Source organism: Microtus oregoni, unplaced genomic scaffold (genome assembly GCF_018167655.1).
Source record: "Microtus oregoni isolate MIOR12 unplaced genomic scaffold, Mior012 000047F_ref0000412, whole genome shotgun sequence".
In the NCBI taxonomy this organism is placed as follows: domain Eukaryota; kingdom Metazoa; phylum Chordata; class Mammalia; order Rodentia; family Cricetidae; genus Microtus; species Microtus oregoni.
Window position 1 is genome coordinate 16081693 of NW_024543221.1, and position 16376 is coordinate 16098068.

General features: G+C 45.7%; 1 protein-coding gene across 2 annotated transcripts in view; it reads left to right on the top strand.

The window, feature by feature from the left end:
• The window catches only part of Kcnh1 (potassium voltage-gated channel subfamily H member 1), a 296080-nt gene that overhangs the window by 52197 nt on the left and 227507 nt on the right, over positions 1-16376 (top strand). The gene's annotated exons all lie outside the window — the stretch shown is intronic.

Genomic DNA, 16376 nt, shown 5'->3' on the forward strand with positions numbered 1-16376 from the left:
CCTTTCATGTGTAGCCCAGGCTGGCTTTTCCCGTTAATATCTACGTGTCAACTCCTTTATTACAAGTCATTGCTTAACTACCATTTCCCCACGTAGCAGTCAGGGTTTCACCTGAGAAGTAGCTAAGAGATTCACTGCAAGGAACTAGCCTGTTTGATTGTGGTGTTTGGCTGTGCATGCGGCTGGTCAGCAGACTAGATACTCTTAGGAGGGGCCAAGGCTGAAGTGATGGGTAAATTCCTTCTTTCCTTGCATGTCTGTTGTTTTTCTCATTGCTGTGGCAAAATACTTAACAAAAGAAACTGGGGAGGGTTTGCTTTGGCCAAGGATTGAGGGAATGAATTCCACTATGGTGGGAGAGTCTCATGACGGGAGTGGGAGGCAGCCGGCCATGTTGCATCCACACTCAGGAAGCAGAATGATGAATGCGGCCCTCAGCTCATTTCCTCCTTGTTATTCAGTCTGAGACCCCAGCCCATGTGGGGTGGGTCTTCCCTCTTCACTTAACTCTCTCTGGAACCCCTTACACAGACAAACGCCCAGAGATCTGTCTCTTGGGTGACTCTAAAGCCTGTCAAATTGACGGTCAGGATGAGCTTCACGCCAGGACAATAGCCTTCTGGTGTTGAGGCCTTTCATCAGGGTGGACGAGTCCTGGCGCAGCACAGAGGGCATTTCCCGTCCCCTCAACATTACTGGCCAGATGTTAATGAGGTCTGCGGCACCCCTTTACAGGGACAGGCACATCTGTGTTTGCTCGACGGCTGGGTGCCAGGGCTTCCATTCTCTCGCCAGTGGAGTGGTCACGCTCGTTTCCTTCAGCCATGCTGACCTCCCAGTAAGAAAGCAGCAAAGTTGCAATTCTGCATTTCATGGTCATTGTCCTGTGTTCGGTGGAAGACACCACTGTTTCCCAGAAGGGGACGCGGCATCTTCAGTGACTGCACCTTACCAATACCAATATGTAATGCTGACTCTTATTGGCACATGTTATATCACACGACAAGGAGACAGAAAAGACAAAAATAATAGCATAATTAAGCAAGGGGCGGACAAGTGCCTCATCCACTTCTTAACCTGCTTTAGGTATTTTTCCCAATACATAATATGTCTTATAATATAATATACTATCTACTTACAATTTTTATCTAGTCACTTATGTGTGGGAGTATGTATGCTGTATGTGCTGTAGATGCGTGTGCTCAGACAACAGAGGAGGACATGGAGTGTCTGCTATCACTCTCCTTATATTCTTTTGAGGCAGGGTCTGTCTCTCCCTGAATCTGGGGCTTGCATTTTCATAGCTCAGTTAGAGACCAGCAAGCCCAACATCCTCCTGTCTCTACCCCCCTTAAAGCTGATATTACAGGCATGTGCGTGATGTTTGGCTTGTTACATACGTGCGGGGATGTGCACTCTGGTCCTTTGCCACTACTCACCATTCCTCTGTTGAGCCATCTCTGGTCCAAACCTACCCTTTGTTGTGCCTGTTGTTCGGGGATGAGCTCATGGCCTTAGAACCACAGCTAGCACTGAACAGCTGTTCGTAGTGTGACTTAATTCATAGAAACTGATTTAATGAATGAATGCAAGAAGGACGTGACCTAGTTTTTTCTACCTGTCTGGCCCCTTGATTCCAGAGTGAGGCAAGAATCTGGGCCTCGTCCCAGGAAGCTTCGGCGGGTGCCTTACGAATCTTGTTGACCTTTACGGACTACTAGCTTTTGTATTTTGCTGATTTTCTCTGTTGCTTTTCTGTTTTCCATCTTCTTGGTTTATAGGCAATTGATAAATTGCGTAGATTTAGTTATTTATCTTAGCCTTCTTTGGATTTAATTTTCTCTTCTTTGTCTAGTTCCTTAAAGCAGATGTTTGGAAAACTGATTTTGAGCTTTCCCCTCTATCAAAACGTAAGCTTTGATAAATTATAATTTTAGTTAAATTTTTATATATTTAGTTAAAATACATCTTTGTGTATGTGTGTGTATGTATTGTATTTGTGTATATGTGTGTATGTGTGTTTATGTGTGTGTATGTATTGTATGTGTGTACATGTGTGTGTCCGTGTGTATGTGTTGTATATGTGTATGTATGTGTGTGTATATATGTGTGTGTATGTGTGTATATATGTGTGTGTGTATGTGTGTGTTGCTGCATGCACCCATGCACACTCAGAGGCCAGAGGAGGTCATCAGGTGTCCTGCAAGTCACTCTCTACTTTATTACTTTGAGACAGGCCCTCTCACTGAACCTGGAGCCCGGCTGGTGACCAGCATGGCCCAGCTGTCCTTCTGTCTCTGCCCCAGTCAGTGCTGGGGCTGCAGGTGGGTTTGTAGCCACATCTGGCTTTTTACATGGGAGCTGTAGATTTGAACTTGGGTCCTCATGCTTGCAAAGCAAGTGTATTACCCACTGGGCCGTTTCCCCAGTCCTCCTCATAGTTCTTGCCTCAGACTTAGATGCTGCTGTGTGTCCGCGCAGCATGGCTATGTATTCTTGCAGAACTGGCCCCTAACTATCACGCCGCCTTAATAAAGTTGTTTCCTCTGAGTCTTTTGGAAGCAGATGTAGTTACCCTGCTTTCATTTGATTAGTGCTGGGCCAGTACATCCGTCCCCATCTCGTCTCCATCTCATATTTAATACGGGGCTACAGATAGCATGTGGCTGGATTCTTTTTAAACCAGTCTGACAGGCCAAGCTTAACGTGATTATGGAAGCTCAGGCTGCTGGCTGTCGTGTCTGGTGCCTCTGCTCTGCTCACTGCCCTTGGTTTTCTCTCCTGTGGTCTTTCTTCTCATTTTGTTTTTAGTTCAATATTTTTATATTTCAATTTTTGATTAGATAAAATGTACTTCCGTTTGTGTATGAGTGTGGTATGTGTATGTGTATATGTGGTTTTGGGTGGGTCCATATGTAGGGGCATGTGCTCATGTGTATGTGTAAGCTAGAAGTCAGAGTCAGGTGTTGTCCTCAGTCACTCTGTGTTGGTTTTGAGACAGGTCCTCACTGAATGGGGAGCTGACTGATGAATCTTGGCAGGCTGGCAGTGAGCCCCAGGAGCCCACTCTCTGCCTCCCTAGCACGGAGACTACAGGCACAGCACTGCTGGACTCCACTGTTTCTGCAGGGGCTGGGAATCTACACCCAGGTGCTCACGCTTGCACAGAAGGGCTCTGCTCCCTGAGCTACCGCCTCAGCCCGAAAGTAGGCTTCTCTTAATGCTTGTTTTAGTGGATGCTCCAGCGTTTGCAGTATATCCGCATGTCCGCACAACACTAGACTGCTCCTGGGTAGTGACAGTACGTTCTGACACAACATATCCGTGTTCTGTTCCACGGACCATTGCTCTCCTTCATGCCATTTATAAATGTACATCTGCATGCACCTCTGTAGTCAAACACATTGTCACTATTATTTCTCCTACGTGTATGCATGCATGTATGTATAGATGTATGTGTGTAGGTATATATGTATGGCAGTCAAAGGAGAATTCAGGGAGTCAGTGTTCTCCCTCTTCCACATAGATCCTAGGGGTCAAACTCAGGCCACCAGGCTTAGTGACCGGCACCTTTACCCACTGAACAATCTTGCTTACCCATATGGCTATTATTTTGGTTAAACTTATTTAATAATAACAAAATGAGACTTATTTACCTTTATTCTCTCTCTGAGAGTCTTGCAGTCTCTAAGTATGCCTGGAGTAGGACCCGTGCCGTTTTCCTTCTTTGGAGTGAGCTTTACCGCCTCTGTTTTTGTGAGGCCCATCTACGAGCAGCGTGCTCACTTGATCTTTATTTGTCTGAGAAAATCCATTTTCCCTTCCCTTTGGGGTGGGTGCAGATGTACAGGTTGGTGTGCATTCTCTGCACACTTTTGTTCAGTTTTGAGGTGGTGACCCTTATCTTTATATCTCTTAAGGTGAGCGTTGTCAGCCAGATAGACTCTGACGCCACTGGGAGTCAGCATGCCTGTGGGGGATGATCTAGACTGTGTTCTGTGTGGGAACCTGTCCACCGTGGGAGACACCCTTCCCCAGCTGGGACCTTGGATGTGTAAATGGAGAAAGGGAGCTGGGTAGCAGCAGGCATCCAAGCCCACATACTGAGCGGCTTTGAGCTCTTGCTGCCTTGACTTGACTCCGCTGCCATGGTAGACACACATCTGAGACATATGAACCAGGATCACCCTTTCTCCTCAAGTCGGTTTTGAAAGAGTATTTAAAGACAGCCACGGAAAAGACACTGAGACAGTTGGGCAATGTTTTTACCTACGGCTCCTCTCAGGATTGCTGTTGCTTCTGATACTTATGTAGCTTAATGTGGCATGCCTAGGTTTGTTTTATTTGGGGGGCAGCATCCCGCTCCTGGGATCTGAGACCTGTGGCTGACTCCAGTCTGGTGAAGACTCAGTGCTTAGTCTCCCTGCGCGTCTGTGGTTACGCCTTCAGTATTTGTCCTGGTTTTTGGATATTCTGTTCTGGTTATTATTATTATTACTTATCCCTCCTTTTCTTTACAATTTCTAATATTTATAGTGGTTTATACCGAAGCTCAGAGATTTGGGATCAACTCTGCTGAATTCTGCCTTTTAAGGCTCTCATCAAATCTGTTTTCATTTGGCTACTATGTTTTCTTGATAGTTAGTCTTTCTATTTGGCTCTTTCTAGACTGGCCATGTCTGTGTTCCCATTGCCCGTCTGCTCTTGCATGTTGTCTGTTATCTGCTAGCCCTTCATGCTTTAATCATGACGGCTTTACACTCCCAATGTGATAGTTGGGTTGTATGTTTAATCATGACGGCTTTACACTCCCGATGTGATAGATAGTTGGGTTGTATGTTTGTTCTGCCTCTTCACAATGAGCTCTTTCCTTCTTTATTCTATTTTTTTGCTTTCTGGCTTTTGGTTGAAAGCAGTCATGGCTGAACAGGAACAAGGAACGCAAGGGAGGGTAAATGTCTATCAGCTTTAGTGAGGCAGCATACAGCAGGGGTGGGGAAGTGTTCTACAGTCCCAGCGTCCATCATTTAGTGAGCCTGGACCATGGACCGTGGCCTTCATGGCTGCATTACAGCCTCCCCTCCTCTCTTAGGATGCTTAGGATGAAGAGAAAACAGAGATGCTGGGTTTTTCCTTCCAGGACCATCAAGGCCAAACTGGTAAAGTGGTTTCTCTGAAGCTCAAGCCTTGTTGAGAAGAACACTTGGAGCAGAATGGCTCCTGTCTGCCTCCTCTTGCCAGACACTTAGAGAGATTTTTCTCAAATCCCCTTCAAGAAGGCAACGCCCAAATGTAAAGGTCTGGAACTGGGTTCTGCTGGAGCGTCTAATTCTGAGCCCACCTAGCCGACAGTGGTTTTCCGTGGCTGTCTGGGTGGGTTTGCTGCCTTCATTCTTTCTAGCAAGAGAGTTTGCTCAGGACATATTCCCTGGCAGATGGCGACTCCTGTGACCACCTGGGTCCTCACTTCTCTGATGATGTAAGAGGAGTTCCTGACTTCATAGACAGGCAGCTTCTGCTGTGCTGTGAGAACCCAGTAAGGACTTCCATGCCCTTGCCACACAGGGCTGGAAATCAGAAGGGCCTGTGACGCTTACAGCAGGAGGCAGAGGAAGTCATTCTCTCAGTCAGATGTCCTTGGTGAAAGAGGAGAAAGGAGCCCAGGGAACTCCCTCCTGCCTGTGTGTAAGGAGAGCTGACATGGCAGCCTGCGCTTCTGTGGGCTGCACGGGTTGTTTCGAAGGCTCTCTTGTTTGTTAGGTTGTTCTGTCTCTGAGCTCACCCAGTTTCCACTCTCCCTATTGTCTTTGTTCATATTCCCCTTGCTCAGACTGCGAACAAGAGGTATGCCAGGGGCCAGGCTCTGAGTGTGCCCCCCGAGGGGGGCCGGGGGGCTGGGCTCTGCTTGTGCCCCATTGGGGGTCAGGCTCTGTGTATGCCCTGCCAGGGGCCGGGTTCTGTGTGTGCCCCCCCACCCCCCACCCCAGGGCCAATCTCTGTGTGTACCTCACTACCTTCAGAGCTCTGAACACCTTGGTCAGATTTACAGAGCAGGAGTCTGGGGCGACAGGAGGCTTGCTGATGTTTTGAAGTAATGGGTGGACTGTAGTTTAAGCTGAGGCTTATCTGAAAAGCTAGGTGTGGTTGTGCGTGCTTGTGATCTCAGTGCTAGAGAGTAGAGGGAAGCTGATTCCTGGGACTTGCTGGTGAGCCTGCCTAACCTATTGTCTTAGGGTTTTTATTGCTGTGAAGAGACACCATGACCAAGGCAACCCTGACAAAGGAAAGCATTTAATTGGGCTTGACTTACAGTTGAGAGGTTTAGTCTGTTATCATTATGGTAGGAAGCATGGCAGTGTGCAGGCAGACATGGTGCTGGAGACGGAGCTGAGACTTCCACATCTGGATACACAGACAGCAGAAAACGGAGACACACTGGCCAGACTTGAGCCCACCATTAGTGACCTATTTCCTCTAACAAGGCCACGCCTCTAGTAGTGCCACTGTGACCTTGCATCCAAACACGTGACTCTGTGGTGGCCATTCCCATTCAAACCAGCACACCTATGAAGTGAGGTCCAGCCAGTGAGAGACTCTGACTTCAAACAAACAAGGGTAGGCACCTGGAAAGCTGGGTCGGCCATTAAGAGCGTCTGCCGTTCTTACTAAGGACCTGAGTTTGGTTCCTCATCTGCATTAAGAAGCTCACCTCTGCCTGTCACTAAAGCTCCAGGGCTTTCAATACCCTCTTCTGGCCTCTGCAGGCAACTGCAGGCATGCACACATACTTGTATGTGCACTCATGCACAAAAATAGTCTATCAGATTCTAAACCCAACTTGTTTCCTATTTGGGGCCATTTCTTCTGGATATTATTATCTCTTCCCAGCCCTCAGCTAGACTTTGTACCAGGATGTGTTGATGACCTTTTTCATCCTGTGACAGAATTCTTGACAGAGACAACTGAAGGGAAGAGGGTTTTATTCTGACTCTGGGTTCACCTGTAGAGTCCTTGGCAAAGAAGGACCAGTAGTGGTTCAGGTGCAGAGTCCCTGGCAGGGAGGGAATGGTGGCTGGGGCGGTCTGTGCCTCTGGCTGTGGGAGCACAGGTCAGCTTGCTCTTATTTCTCAGGCCAGGAACCAGACAGAGAGCTTGGACTGGAACTGGAGCCAGAGTGTATAACTTCCTGAGGACTGCTTTTCAGCAGCCCACTTCCTCTCGTTAGGACACACCCTCCCCAAACTGTGCCTCCAACCAAGGATCAGTGTTCGAATACATGGGCTTGTGGGGGACATTTTACATTCAAGTCATAGCCTGGGGTGACTAGGTAAGCTCTGACTTTAGGTGGTAGGGTCCCATGAATTTCCTCTTGTTGGGGCAGGCAACTAAATTTACCCCTTGCTCTTAAAATGATCTTCTTTCAGTGTACAAACTGTACTGGGGGCCTTTATAAGCTGGGGTCCCTGGTTGCCAAGACTGAGTGACACTAAGGAAAAGGAAGTGGAGTTGGCTGGGGTAAGCTCAAGTAGGAGAGGATCTTCAAAGCGGGAGCAGCTTGCCAGTCTGAGGAGTTCCATGAGTGTGATGGGCAGAAATGTTTCCCAAGGGAACACTTGCTGTTCAGTCACTGGCCCTTGTTCATTGGAAACTTCTGTCTTTTTTGAACTAATAGCTGGAGGCTGTCAGCTAGCCATTATCTCTGTGGTTGATCAAAGCATCCTTTAACAGGAGTGTGAAGGGTTTCTCTTGGAATCCCATATCCCTCATCTGCAGGAGCTCCCTAAGAGCAGTGTTCACTTTGTAGAGGAGAAGCCCTGGCCCCGTTCAGCAGACCTCACTGCGTTGGCTGCAGTGTGTCTGCCTGGGCCCACTCTGCTCTGGCTTTTCTTCTGTGGATTCTCCATAGGGTGTATGTGGGTAAGATCCCACTTCCACCCACCCGCTGTTCCCTCTCTGGCACTTTCCCTATTCAGAAGCCAGGTCAGTATGCAACCTGAGATCAGCAACAGTGATGGATGGGGTACACACCTGTGGTCAGGGTGAGGGAGAAGTGAGTGCACCCCAACCATGACTCAGAGTCCTCCAGTTGCATGTCCTGTGGTCCTGCAGTGCAGCTGACAGCCACCATCCAGAGGTGACAGGATCTGTTCCTGAGGCAGCAGGTAAGATCATGACCTGTCTGGCAGTTTAGCAGTATGGCGTCAGGTCGTTTCACCAGGGAGGGGTCATCATTTCCTATTACTTCTCAAGTAGAGTGAGTCTAAAAGAGAATGGCTTTATGGGAGAGCCACGTGGTTCCTGTGTGTGAGCATCTGTGAGTGCTTACACCGAGTGATAAGTCTCAGTTAGATTGTGACTTTTGGTTTCCCATATCCTGTTTTGAAAACTTTCTCAGTCTCCAGAAATCAAACAGGTTCTTTATGAGGTTTCAAACTAGAACCAAATGGTGAGAGAGAGAACTCCATATCATTGTGCCTTCTTGATGAAACTTGGTTACCTTTGGCCTACATCCTGCCCCCAAGTCCTCCCCTATGAGTTTAATATTTTTTAAATGAATTTTATGTTTAAGTAAGATCATGCTATATCTGTCTTTGCATGCCTGGCTCATTTAATTTAATTAACGTTCTTTAGGATCAACCATCATGTTAAAAATGACAGAACTCATACATAGCTTTGCCATTATTTTTTTTTTTTTTTTGTTTTTTTTTTTTTTTCAGACAGGGTTTCTCTGTGGCTTTGGAGCCTGTCCTGGAACTAGCTCTTGTAGACCAGGCTGGTCTCGAACTCACAGAGATCCTCCTGCCTCTGCCTCCCGAGTGCTGGGATTAAAGGCGTGTGCCACCACCGCCCAGATCTCATTATTTTAATATATATTATCTTTAGTGTGTGTGTGTGTCATGTATGCTGAAGTGTGTACGTAGAGGTCAGAGGACAGCTGGCAGGATCCAATTCTCGCTTCCCACCATGTGCCTTTCAGGGATTGCACTCAGTGGCAAGCATCTTTACCCAGTGAGACAGCTTGGGCCCAGTTTCCTTTTTTCTAGAGGCTGGAGAGAATTTCATATTGTGTATGTGTGTGTGCATGCACATGTGCATGTGTGTAGGTGTGTGTGCGCATGTACATGTGTGTTTAGCTGTACATGGCGTCTTTATTCCTTCATTCGGGGCTGGGCACTCAGGTTGTTTCTCATCTGGGCTATTGGGATGGATACCACAGTGAGTCTGACCCAGCCATCCATTTCCTTTGGTACTATACCCAGTCATGTGGCCGTTCTAGTTTTAGTTTTTCCCAACAGGTGTAGGAGTCTGCGTCTCACCAACTCTCTGGGGTTCACTTTCTGCCTTGTTCTCACCAATGCTTCTTGTCTTTCACATTGATAAAAATAATTATTCTGACAGGTGTGTGTGGGGCTCTCCAATGATAGTTTTGATTAAAAATATTTATTTAATTTATCTTTTAAATTCCGTATGCATGTGTGTCTGTGGACATGAGTGCAGGTGCTCACACAGCCTAGAAGAGGGCATCAGATTTCCAGGAACTAGAGTGATCAGTAGTTGTGAGTCACCTGATATAGATGCTGGGAGCCAAACTTGAGTCGTCCCCAAGAGTAGTAAGTGATCTGAACTGCTGGGTCACCTCTCCAGCCCCCTTGGGTTTAAAATTATTGGTTATGTTGAGCATATTTCCTTACACTTGTGTCTGGTCCTTTGCTCATGCTCTCCCTGAGCCATTTTCTTGTTGTCGTGGCTTATGTGGTACCATTCTTGTAGGGACATCAACAACTGTTCCCTCAGAGATGAATAGGAACCAACAACAGACCAAAGTAATGATACCTTGAGGGCGGAGCCTACTGAATCTGTTCAGTTTCAGGAACTTCCTGAAGTTTCTGTGTTGTTTACTTGCTGAGTCTGAGTGAGCCTTCCCTGCAGGATCAACTGCTTCACTTCCCTTTAGAGCATCCAGAGTTTACAAGAGCTTTCCGCCCAGGTGGAGTGTTTTACCTCAGAGGAACTTGATGCACAATGGTACTTCTGTATGTACCTTAGATATTTTGAGCATAAGCCCCTTAGCAGATGTACAGCTTGCAAATTAGCCCCCACCCCACAGTTTGTTTCTTCACCTTTGCTCACTGCAAATGTTCTCGAGTTGATGTCACCACATATGTGTGAAATGTATATGTATGTATATACATATATATTATATATTTACATCAGGGTTTTAAAACAGAAATAGGGTTCATTTTTTCTCCCCCCTCACATTTACCTTGTTTTCCTCACTCAGCATTACTAAGTGTTAGTTATACTTTCAAAGAGTTTGTGTCTCCTTCATTCTCTTCAGTGGTTGCACTGTGTTCTACTGTGTCCAGACCCATGTCTCGCCTCTCCACGATTAGACTTTTGATGGTCCCAGGTGACACTTCATGGCATGTATATCTTGCAAAGTAGTCGCGAACTGCTAGCATCCAGTTAGAAATACTATCTAGAGGTTACAAATGTTGATAGTTTCTCATGCCAATTAAAGCCAGGATGAAAACAGGTAGAGATGCCCTTGGGACTTGTTCCCAAAGGTCACAGCCTAAAGCTGTGGTCTCCTTCCTGTGGATGCTTCTTATACTTATGTTACATATATTTATTAATGAAAAGCTGCAATAGTTATTGTGTGACTTTTATGGACTTGAACAAATAATATGTGGTATGTTATAAAGTAAAATTTACACCCAGCATTGATTTTTTTTAAAAAGTTAAAATTAGAAATATTGCCCATTAGCAAGACGTTGCAAAAGCTACGAGTGTCTCATGCCCATCCCCTGGCTGATCTGGATTAAACTTGAAGTCACAAACAGTAAAATGACCCATTGCTAGTTACATGAAAAATCATATTCAGATTTAATTGGTGTCTGTGTGTTTTCATTTTTGTGTATATGTAGCTCTGTGCATTTTCCTCCTTTTCTATTCTTCCTCTCTCCCTCCTTAGTCTCTTAGTTAATCTCTCTCTTCCCATCTTCTTTTTTCTCTTTCAGTGTTTCACTTTGGGAACTGAACACAGGTCTTGTTCAACACTCACTCCATCATTATACCATAAATACACACACACACACCACTCTACTAGATACACCATACCCGACTGTTCAGCTTTATTTCATTTATTGATAAATCTGTTCTCTTCTCACCATGGAGTGCCTTTCAGTAACCCGACTACAGTCACAGCCTGTCCCTCTTCCTCGGAAACATGAATTTATTCTTCACTGCCCTGACTCTGCAGTGTTATGGGGATACAGTGGCCCTCACTAGCACCCTCTCCAGTCCGGCCTGCCTATGTCAATGGCTTCACCTTCTTCCACTGTGTGACTGTACCAGTTTGTTTAACCATCCGCTCACAAAAGCACATGAATTCCTTCCTCCCTCCCTTCCATTCTCCCTCCTTCCTTCCTTCCGTCCATCATTCTTTCCTTTTTCCTGCCTCCCCCTCCCTCCCTTCCTCCCTCCCTGTCTCCCTCCCTCCCTCCCTCCCCTCCTTCCTTTCTCCCTCCCTCTATCCCTCCCTCCCTTCCTCCCCCTTTCTTTCCTTCCTTACTCTTTTCTTCCTTCCCTCCCACCTTCCCTCCCTCCCTCCCTCCCTCCCTCCCTCCCTCTCTCTTTCTTCTTTCCTTTCTGCTTCCTTCCTTCTATATATGGCTGGGGTTTTGTGTGAATGTATGCTTTATTTCTCTGGGATAAACTCCCGTGAATGTGTGTGCTAGATTTTGTGTGTTTGTGCATATATGCAAAGGGAGATTTATATTTGTAAGAAAGCCTTCAAGCTGGCTTCAGTTAGCCATTTCATCTCATATTCCACCTGTGACATGAGACAGGTGTTACCATTCTTAGATCAAAGCCATTTTACTAAGTGTGTAATGGTGTTAATCATGGTACTAATGAACATTTTAGCAATGGTGAAAAATGTTGAATACTTTTTAAAAGCTATCTTATTTTCCAAATGCATAGCCTCTGTGTTAAAAATGTGGGCTCATGTTTTTTAAATCCATATTCTAATTGGGTTTTGTTTTTAATCTGTCTTTAAAAATGTATGTGTGTATGCAATTTGTGTTCATATGTTCATGTGTAGTTACAGGTACCACTGTGCACGCGTGGATGTCACAGGACTACCTTGGGTATTGCTCCTCACTTCCTGCCTTGTTTACCACAGCACAAACCAGGCTAGCTGGCATGGGAGCTTCTGGAGTTCCCCTGTGTCAGCCTCTCATTGCACCTACGGCGTGCTGGGGTCACAGACAAAAGCTACCACATCCAGTTTTTAAGTGGGCTTTGAGGATCCTAACTCCAGTCCTCATGCGTTTGTGGCAAGGGTTTTACCCACGGAGATGTCTCCCCAGCCCGTTTTCAGCTCTGGGAAAGGAGTGTGTTGTTTACTCTCTTACCAGAAATGTGTGAAGACCATCCGCCTTCCATGTTGCTATGACCACTTGGCAGGGTTAGAATTCTAAAGTGTTCTCAATCTGGTGGATAACAGTGTTTCATTTTGGTCTCAGCTGGCTTAAATGAAACTGAGGTTCAACTTCTCCAGTATTTATCTGCCTTTTAGATTCTTTTCTGTGTATTTCTTCCTCCTGTTCTTTGCCAATTTTGCTGCTAGATGATTCGTCTTTTCCTGGTAGATTGTTCAACTTATCGGTTAGTCTTTTTTCAAGTATTTCTGAGGACTGTAACATAGTCATTACCATTTCCATCTTCCCTTCCTCCCCCTCCAAACCCTCCCACAGACCCCCACCTTGCTTTCTTTCAAATTCATGGCTTCCTTTTCAATCAGTTGTTATTACATACATGTGTGTGTATGTATAAATACATAAATGCAACTTGCTCAGTATGTATCATGTTATTATCGTATGTGTATGTTTTCAGGGATGACTCTTTGGTCTTGGATCAACAATTGTTGTGCTTGTCCCTGGGGAAGACTACTTCTCCTGCTTTCAAAATTCTTTAGTTGCATGCAGTTCTTTGTGTAGGACTGAGACCTCAGGAGCTTTCCCCTGTCCACTTACCATGCCAGTTGGTGTCATCCTTGTTCAGTTAATGTCTAGGCAGCCGTGTTGGTGAGATTGTATGCATGTAGCTTCTGACTTTTCTAGAAGACATAATCTCACAGCAAACTCCCCATTTCTCCAGCTCTTACTGTCTTGCCTCCCGTCTTCAGCAGCAATCCCTGAGCCTTGGGTGCAGGGGTTTGATGTAGATGCATCCATTGGGATCGGGTTCTACAACTATGCATTTCGATAGGTTGTCATTTTCTGTAATGGTCTCTGTCTGCTGCAAAGAGAAGTTTCCTTGGTGAGGGCGAGGATTACCCTTGTCTGTGGGTATAAAGACAAATAATTAGCATGCAGTCAGAGATGATCTGGTTTAGTGGAATGGCAGGGGTAGACTCTGCTCCAAGACCCATGCTTTACCAGCCCTGACTGGTTGACTAGCTTTCCAGGACCAGCACGATTCCCGTATTGCTGAGTTGGTCTTAGGTACAGTGAGAGAATTGTTGGTTACTACCAATGTTTTCATGACCGTACTCACCCTTAGAGTCATCGTGGCCTTGTTGGTTCTCATTGTGGTTCATGGGTTGTCACTGTTGGTTGCTTCTCTCTTTGGGAAGCATGGAACCTTCTAGATAGTCTTCTTTTACATGTATGAAGTTTCTGCCTAAAATGGTATTGTCTTTAATAGTGTGTGTGATTGTTTGGAGTCAGTATTTTCCTAGGATATTTGCATTTGTTTTGTATGTCTTCTGTCTCTCAGTTTCCATATTCTTGACTCTCGTTTTCAACCAAGCATCTCTGCCTCAGAAGCATCTAAGTCTTACACCATATGTAGTCTGTAAATCACTCCAATACTCTGCCAGCAAGGTATTAACTACCCATATGTTATCCTAAGAAATTTTCCCAACTTCCCATGAGGAAGGAATTACCATTATGCCTTGATAAAGCCAGGCCCATAGTGGTGAGGTGCCTTGCATTTAAAATGTAAGTGGTAGAACTGGCTCCATGCGCCTGACTCCTCTATGATAGTATCTACCCCCTTGTGAAGAGTATCATCTTTTATGCCTTTGTTCTTTCAGACAGATTTAGACGTCTTTGGGGGGGGGGGGGATCTGACTTTGGGTTTTCTGTTTGCGGCTTTCTTTCTCTCCTTCTCCCTCTTTTCCTCTCTCGCTTTGATCAGTTCCATTTCCCTCTGTTGATTTAAAGGCACACTCTTACGTTTTCTGTCCTTTAGATTACATCTGTATATTCCTACCGTGCATGCTTGTCTTGAAATTAATCATTATAAGGGACTGCAAGATGGCTCAGAGGGTAGAGGTGCTTGCTGCTAAAACTTGATGGTCTGAGTTCAAGTCTTAGAACCCAAAGGTGGAAGGAAAGAACAGATTCTATAAAGTTGTCCTTGGACCTCCGTGTGTGGTATTCCATGACACCTCAATGCCCCCCACCACAGTAATAATAAATAAATAAATAAATACAATTTAAAACACTAATCATTTTAACATCTTTTAGGAGAAAACAAGGACTCTAGACTACCTGGGTTTTGCAACCTTCCTATCTATAATTTCCTTTGTTCTTAACTGTCTTGTTGACGGTTTTCCTCTTGTGGTTAATGCCTCACTCGGTCTGTTACTGTGTGTCTTCCCAGTTCATCGGCTCAGCTTATTCCTCTGCGGCCCATGGCTTCCTTACCAGCTGCTCCCGTCAAGGAAGTACAGCACAGTGGAGTCTGAGGATAATACACTCTTTACGTTTTACACACTAAAATAGATCTTTAGATCTGGATCATTCCTTCACTGAGTATTTGCTTTTATGCCAACATTTATCTCTCCTGCTTAATCTGTCCATTGAGTTATTTATGTCTTCTTTTAAAAGTGTGTATGCCTTTCGTTCTTAGAATTCAATTTTGCCTTCAAGTCTTTTTTTTTTTTTTAAAAAAAAAAAAACAACCAACAACAATGTCTTGCTGGTGGTGGCGGTGAACACCTTTAATCCCAGCACCTGGGAGGCAGAGGCAGGCGGACTCTGTGAGTTCAAGGCTGGTGAGATTCTGTCTCTCACTGACAGTAACTTTTTGTTGCTGCGTTAGAAACACCCCATTTCTCTCGTGTTGTTTAAGTTCCCCCCTCTTTGAGCTTGTTCACCATGACGACTTTTTGGTGGCGGTCCCTTGTCACATGATGTGACAGCAGAGGCAGTGACTCTGAGTCTATTTCAGGAAGATGCTTCATTTGGTTCTGACCGGCTCTGCTCAGAAGGCTTCTGTCCAAGTCGTGGGAATGGTATTGGTTTTGGCTCCCCACCTGCATACGGCACAGACAGACTGGGTCACACTCAGGTGACTGGCTTTCTTTTCACCTCTCAGAAGTGTGGGGTAGAGACTCGCATACAGTCTCTCTGTGCTGGCAGTGCCACAGGAGCAGGTGACTTCCTAGTTCTGCATAAGGCCTGGGGACCTGAGCCTCCCTCTTCAGACCACATTAGCCTGGTTCCAGTTACACGTCTGCTTCCCACGTTAGATTAGTGTGTTAATTAAATGTTTCCACTGTTACCCAGCATTTCCACGTGTCTGTAAAAATGAATGCTTTGCCCAGATTCACTCTTCACCATCTGCCCATCGGTTCTCTGAAGCGTGACTCTGGTGTCAGTGGGAGAGGCAGCCAGTGTCAGAGTTGGGAGACAGAGGGCGTGAGCGGTTACAACTGGGTAGAAACAGCTCAGCACCAGGGTCAGACCAGCTTATCCAGTCCGTTGGTGACCAAGGCTGGAGTTCCTTTCCTCGCCTTCGCTGGTGTACAGTGCTATCAGATGCTTTACTTGAGCTTAACATTTTCAGTTTGTTTTAATGAAAGGCATTTGTGAAGTACACCAGAGTGAGTTTGAGAAACAGAAAAAAAAAAGATGCGTTGTGTATGCACATGAAGGGGCTTCTTTCGACCGCTCATCAGTAAGAGTCTCTGAGGGTGTCAGGAACCAGTTGGTGTTGTGAGGAGGCCACTTGTTGTTTCCCGGCCACCCAGACTTCCGAAATAATTACACAGAAACTGTATTAATTAAATCACTGCTTGGCCCATTAGCTGTAGCTTTTTATTTGCTAACTCTTACATCTCAATTCAACACATCTCCATTAATCTGTATATCACCACGAGGTCATGGCCTACCAGCAAAGTTTCAGCTTGTCTGTCTCTGGCAGCAGCTCCATGGCTTCTCCCTGACTCTGCCATCTTTCTCTCAGCATTCAGTTTAGTTTTCCCCCGCCTACCTCTGTTCTGCGCTGCTCTGCTATAGGCTCAAAGCAGTTCTTTATTAACCAATGGTATTCACAGCATACAGAGGGAAACCCCACAT